This window comes from Dicentrarchus labrax, unplaced genomic scaffold (genome assembly GCF_905237075.1).
Source record: "Dicentrarchus labrax unplaced genomic scaffold, dlabrax2021, whole genome shotgun sequence".
Lineage (NCBI taxonomy): Eukaryota > Metazoa > Chordata > Actinopteri > Moronidae > Dicentrarchus > Dicentrarchus labrax.
In genome coordinates this window covers 17,588,062-17,594,527 of record NW_026136709.1, presented here as the reverse complement: position 1 = coordinate 17,594,527, position 6,466 = coordinate 17,588,062, and positions in this window count along the sequence as shown.

Genomic DNA, 6,466 nt, shown 5'->3' with positions numbered 1-6,466 from the left:
AAAGTGGTGAAGAACAAAATGTATGTTTAAGTTCCCTTAAATAATGTCAGGGAGCATTGATCCCTGCTGGGACAATTTGGGTAAAAATGGGTCTCATAAGGTTTCATCATTGATTAATCTGCAGATTTATTTTTTCTATCAAATGACTAAAATAGTTAAAAATATCCATTAGAATTTCTCCAAGTTCCTTTTTTTTGCCCAAATGTTAAGCCGAGGCCCAAACATTTACTTTACTATCACATATTGCAACATATTGAAGCAATGAGATTATCAGAATAGAGTAGAAAAGAATAAGATAGAAACATATATGTTGCCAGTCGTGTAGGTGTCAATGTTGTGAAATGGGGGATAAATTATTAAAATTAAACTGATCTAACTGACTTTAAAGTAAACAAATCAGTAAATGAAAGGACATTTTCACATAATGGTTTTAATAACATCTTTAATCAAAGGAAGCAGTAGCAGAAGGAGTAAATCACAGGATGATTCCTCATTGCTGACACTGGTGCTTCTCCATTAGGACTGTTGAGCCCTCTGCCGTGTGTCAGCTTTCATTCATTTGTTTTTTCCTGGAAAACATAAGAAACAACATTTCAAGCTAAATTGCTCATTTAAATATTTGTAGTAAACTGCCACATCCTTTTTGAAACACACACATACAGTATGTACATGTGCACGGCTTTCATAGTTATGTTTTCAGATTATTTCAGATTTAATTAGCAACATCAAATTAAAAATCTGTAAATATTTACGGTTACTATTTATGTATTTTGTTGTCCTTGTGTTCTGAACAGGGTCTTACCTCAGGGTCTGTTTTAGGTGGTGGTCCGAACCCAAAAGAATTTTCAATTGGCTTTATGATACCATCCCACTGAACACCAGGTTTCTTTTCTACCTGAAACTGAATGGCATTGCACTTTAATAAGAAAATTCAACACATTTACCTCAATTCAATGACACAACAGTGGTTCCTGCTTGTTCCTGCAAGAACGTCGACTTTGAACTTCAAACAAAGCAGCAAAATAATGAAAAAAATAACCTCTTTATATAAATACCAGCAGTGTGATACACGCTCTAGGCCTTCACTGCAACCTTTTTCATGATTCTTAGAAACATTTCTAAAAATACTAGCTCTTTGTCTACATGAATTTAAGCTTATTTTTGTCTTTGGTTTATTCTTTGGCTTAGTCTGTATTTTGTTTTAAGAAAGAAAAAGTTAATCCAAAGACGGGTTCTGCACTTGGTGTTGTGAACTTATATAACCATGATCAGGAGTTCTTAAATATTTAATGAAATTAATATTCAAGTATTCAAGTAATATTCAACTACTGCAAAGAAACAGAAGAGTCTTTATTGAGATTCATCACACACAAGAGAAAAGTAAAGAACTACTCGTGTCTAGAGAAAAAGTGTGAAGAAGCGCCATTAATCTCCTCCTTATGACATCCAATATAGAGACATTTGTTGTGGTTTAAATCTTTTTGCTCTCCTAATCTTTAGTTTGAACTGAATTTAAGTTTTATCTGAAGCAGGCAACATCACTACCAAGAACATTTCAACAAAAGAAGTCAACCTACCATTAAGTTGGTCATGTTGGTTGTTGAGTTGGTTGTTGAGTTGGTTGTTGAGTTAAACTCACCCTCCAGTGGGAATTTCCCATATAGTTCCTAGTTTTAGAAGAATAAAATGAGAAAATGGGAGATAAAATAGACAAAGAAATTAGTGCTGTCAGTTTAACGTGTTATTAACAGCGTTAATGCAAACCCATTTTAACGGCGTCAATTTTTTTATCACAAGAATAACACCTAGCACGCTTTGTAGTTTTTTTCACATGCTGTTGCAACAACTAGTAACGTTAGAAAAACTACAACACCACAGCGGATCCAGCTAGACTGGAAACAAAAAAACAGGCACGCCGCACACACTTGTTTAAGAGTAGTAGACGTTAAGTTTTGAGTGGATGGAGAGTGTGAGACGCTGAAATGGATGGATCCTTGTTGTCTGAAAATGTCAACACTCTTGTCTGTTTGAGTAACTGGCTCAAAGCAAAGAAGTAGTAGGCGTACCTTTTATTGGTAACCGTTACTGTTCATTCTTTCTGAAATAAGAGGCTGGGTTGAGCCTCTGGTGAATTAAGAGCAGTAGCCTGACTGCTATGTTCAAAGCAAACTTGAGAAAAGTATTAAGCCATGGTTTAACTGCACTATAGGCTGAGTCCTAGTTTACCTTACATGTGCACTTTGTAATTTTATTTTGTATCGCCCTGTTTTGATCCCTTAGAAAGGGCTGTTGAAGGGGCTGTTTGTGTGACAAAGTATTTGTTTCACCCTTTTATTGATGGACAGTGTTACATTGTGTGAGAGATTATTTGCTCCAAGTGAGAATGTTAGTGTGAAATTGAACACTACAGTATATGTCAATGTTGTTTTCAATAAAAACATTTGCACAAAGCAAGCCGATCCTCTTTTCCATGTTGATAAGAGCATTAAAAGGAGAAAAAATAATGGGACAAAAAGAAATCAAGGACAATTTAGAATGGATAAAAATGTGCAATTAATCGCGATTAAATATTTTAATCGTTTGACAGCACTAAAAGAAATATATAAAAACAAGTTTAAGCAACACACAAGAAAACAAGGTATAAAAGAAAAAGCCGAAGATAATAACTGTGTTTTAAGATGCTTTTAAAAGACGTCCTCTGGCAAGTTGTAACATATGTTGGAGCTAAAAATCCCTTTCTCCTGCTACTACCTTTTTCACCTTACAGCCTTATGGGCTTCTTAGTTGGAGGTGGCGCTGTGCCTCCGTCAGACAACTAAAATTAAAATATATAGCACTTGAATTAAAACAATACACAACCTTAAACTAGAGACACAACATTGGTTGTTAATATCTTTTTTGCCTTTTTGTTAATTCTGTTACTGCAAGGTCATTGACATTAGATTTCAAAGCTGTTTCATAGAGACAGCAGCAGTATGATAAATAATCCAGTTTATTCACTCATTCTACAGCCTGTATCTAACATTACCTGCTGGTTAAGCAACAATCCTACAATGTTAAATATACAGCACACTAATACTATCTAAAGGACTCATGTAGACTACCTTTCAGCTAATACAAGCTGCAGAAATTCAAGTGATTGCAAAGTGTGGTGTGTTTAGTAGGTTAGAGCAATACGTTAGAGAATAACACATAAAATGTACAGAGCAACAGCAGTTTTTAAGTTATTCTTTTCAGTCAATCTGAGAAAATCCCCCAATTTTACCACACTAGCTTACCGAGGCTGCCAGAATGGATCCCACCAAACACAGTAGTATAAACCCTCTCATCTTGAACGTAAATTAGCCTCCGATCACATACATCTGCTTTATAATGTCCATGTGAGTAGGTGGAGTCTGTTACACTTTTGGACCTCAAAAAAGTGTTTAATATCAAAGTCCAAATTGGTATTTCTGTTTGCAAATGTGAAAAAAGTTACTCAAAGTCTACCTGTTGGGTGTTTACCGCTTCCCATTTTAAAGTTATATAATGATCACATCTGGTCACAAGTGAAAAGCATTATACTATGTTTGTACCAAATGTACTGAGGTTGGACAACAGATGCTTAGTATCAAACTAATGACAGGAAATCACTTTGAATCTATATTTATGAGGTTGATTTCCCTAAAGAGTTAAATTTGTTGTAATATTTTAATATATTCTTTTTTTTATTAGTGCTTTTCCTCATAAGCAAACATCTTCATGCCTGTAAGTCTATTTAAAGTGGTGAAGAACAAAATGTATGTTTAATTTCCCTTAAACAATATCAGGGAGCACTGATCCCTGCTGGGACAATTTGGGTAAAAATGTGTCTCATAAGGTTTCATCATTGATTAATCTGCAGATTTATTTTTTCTATCAAATGACTAAAATAGTTAAAAATATCCATTAGAATTTCTCCAAGTTCCTTTTTTTTGCCCAAATGTTAAGCCGAGGCCCAAACATTTACTTTACTATCACATATTGCAACATATTGAAGCAATGAGATTATCAGAATAGAGTAGAAAAGAATAAGATAGAAACATATATGTTGCCAGTCGTGTAGGTGTCAATGTTGTGAAATGGGGGACAAATTATTCAAATTAAACTGATCTAACTGACTTTAAAGTAAACAAATCAGTAAATGAAAGGACATTTTCACATAATGGTTTTAATAACATCTTTAATCAAAGGAAGCAGTAGCAGAAGGAGTAAATCACAGGATGATTCCTCATTGCTGACACTGGTGCTTCTCCATTAGGACTGTTGAGCCCTCTGTCGTGTGTCAGCTTTCATTCATTTGTTTTTTCCTGGAAAACATAAGAAACAACATTTCAAGCTAAATTGCTCATTTAAATATTTGTAGTAAACTGCCACATCCTTTTTGAAACACACACATACAGTATGTACATGTGCACGGCTTTCATAGTTTTGTTTTCAGATTATTTCAGATTTAATTAGCAACATCAAATTAAAAATCTGTAAATATTTACGGTTACTATTTATGTATTTTGTTGTCCTTGTGTTCTGAACAGGGTCTTACCTCAGGGTCTGTTTTAGGTGGTGGTCCGAACCCAAAAGAATTTTCAATTGGCTTTATGATACCATCCCACTGAACACCAGGTTTCTTTTCTACCTGAAACTGAATGGCATTGCACTTTAATAAGAAAATTCAACACATTTACCTCAATTCAATGACACAATAGTGGTTCCTGCTTGTTCCTGCAAGAACGTCAACATTGAACTTCAAACAAAGCAGCAAAATAATGAAAAAAATAACCTCTTTATATAAATACCAGCAGTGTGATACACGCTCTAGGCCTTCACTGCAACCTTTTTCATGATTCTTAGAAACATTTCTAAAAATACTAGCTCTTTGTCTACATGAATTTAAGCTTATTTTTGTCTTTGGTTTATTCTTTGGCTTAGTCTGTATTTTGTTTTAAGAAAGAAAAAGTTAATCCAAAGACGGGTTCTGCACTTGGTGTTGTGAACTTATATAACCACGATCAGGAGTTCTTAAATATTTAATGAAATGAATATTCAAGTATTCAAGTAATATTCAACTACTGCAAAGAAACAGAAGAGTCTTTATTGAGATTCATCACACACAAGAGAAAAGTAAAGAACTACTCGTGTCTAGAGAAAAAGCGTGAAGAAGCGGCATTAATCTCCTCCTTATGACATCCAATATAGAGACATTTGTTGTGGTTTAAATCTTTTTGCTCTCCTAATCTTTAGCTTGAACTGAATTTAAGTTTTATCTGAAGCAGGCAACATCACTACCAAGAACATTTCAACAAAAGAAGTCAACCTACCATTAAGTTGGTCATGTTGGTTGTTGAGTTGGTTGTTGAGTTGGTTGTTGAGTTAGACTTACCCTCCAGTGGGAATATCCCATATAGTTTCTAGTTTTAGAAATATAAATGAGAAAATGGGAGATAAAATAGACAAAGAAATGTATAAAAACAATTTTAGCAACACACAAGAAAACAAGGTAAAAGAAAAAGCTGAAGAAAATAAATGTGTTTTAAGATGCTTTTAAATGATGTCTACTGGCAAGTTGTAACATATGTTGGAGCTAAAAATCACAACTTTTTTCACCTACCTTTGGCTTTTCGGTCTTAGTTGGAGGTGGCACTGTGCCTCCGTCAGACAACTGAAATTAAAATATATAGCACTTGAATTAAAACAATACACAACCTTAAACTAGAGACACAACATTGGTTGTTAATATCTTTTTTGCCTTTTTGTTAATTCTGTTACTGCAAGGTCATTGACATTAGATTTCAAAGCTGTTTCATAGAGACAGCAGCAGTATGATAAATAATCCAGTTTATTCACTCATTCTACCGCCTGTATCTAACAATTGCCTGCTGGTTAAGCAACAATCCTACAATGTTAAATATACAGCACACTAAATACTATCTAAAGGACTCATGTAGACTACCTTTCAGCTAATACAAGCTGCAGAAACTCAATTGTGTGCAAAGTGTGTTGTGTTTAGTAGGTTAGAGCAATACGTTAGAGAATAACACATAAAATGTACAGAGCAACAGCAGTTTTTAAGTTATTCTTTTCAGTCAATCTGAGAAAATCCCCCAATTTTACCACACTAGCTTACCGAGGCTGCCAGAATGGATCCCACCAAACACAGTAGTATAAACCCTCTCATCTTGAACGTAAATTAGCCTCCGATCACATACATCTGCTTTATAATGTCCATGTGAGTAGGTGGAGTCTGTTACACTTTTGGACCTCAAAAAAGTGTTTAATATCAAAGTCCAACTTGGTATTTCTGTTTGCAAATGTGAAAAAAAGTTACTCAAAGTCTACCTGTTGGGTGTTTACCGCTTCCCATTTTAAAGTTATATAATGATCACATCTGGTCACAAGTGAAAAGCATTATACTATGTTTGTACCAAATGTACTGAGGTTGGACAACAGA